The following is an 819-nucleotide window of genomic DNA, read 5'->3' on the forward strand; positions in this document are numbered from 1 at the left end:
ATTGGCAAAAGTTTCAAATTTCGATTTATCATGTCTATTAATACGATTTATTATGAGTAACTGCAAATAGACAGTGGTCTCTACATTTTGTATTCCTGTCTGGATCGTTAATAGCAAAAATTATTGATGCTGTCTCGTATTTTAATTTCCACAGAGCCAATGAAATATCGATAATGCCGACTGGCTCAGTTTCGTCCTGGTCTATCCAATATAAAAGAAATTTGAATCATTATTGATAGAGCATGATAAATCTGCCTCTCATAAATATAAATATTAGTTAGCAAATATAGTAATATGTACGAATATATTTCCGTATGAATATATGCGTGTGTTGTATAGATGTACGTGTTTTTGAGTTCATATCTATTCACATGTATAAATTTGGTGATTGTATCATTCACTTATAGCTGAACAAATCAATTTTAATTGGATGCAGTATTCCAGTTTATATATATATATATATATATATATATATAGTGTTTAGTGGAGATGGTAATTAATAAAAACTGAGGAAAGTCCTCAATACTGTTGTAGAGCAAATATGAGTTTTATTTTTCATTACCTTATCTTTCTGTGGCGTCCTCAGACTTTTACAGAATTGTTCGCTATTTTAGGATGAAAGAGTGGAAAAGTGAATGAGGTCAGGTGGGGGGTGCGAGGAGGGAGGACCCCCCCCCGACTTCATTCACTCTTCCACTCTTTCATCCCAAAATAGCGAACATTTCTGTAAAAGTCTGAGGAAGCCACAGACGGCCAAATAAATGGCCGTGTAGCCGAAACAATAATGTAACTTAACATAAAGATACGGTAATAAAAAAT

This window comes from Euprymna scolopes, chromosome 9 (genome assembly GCF_053919585.1).
Source record: "Euprymna scolopes isolate OS-2025 chromosome 9, ASM5391958v1, whole genome shotgun sequence".
Taxonomy (NCBI): domain Eukaryota; kingdom Metazoa; phylum Mollusca; class Cephalopoda; order Sepiida; family Sepiolidae; genus Euprymna; species Euprymna scolopes.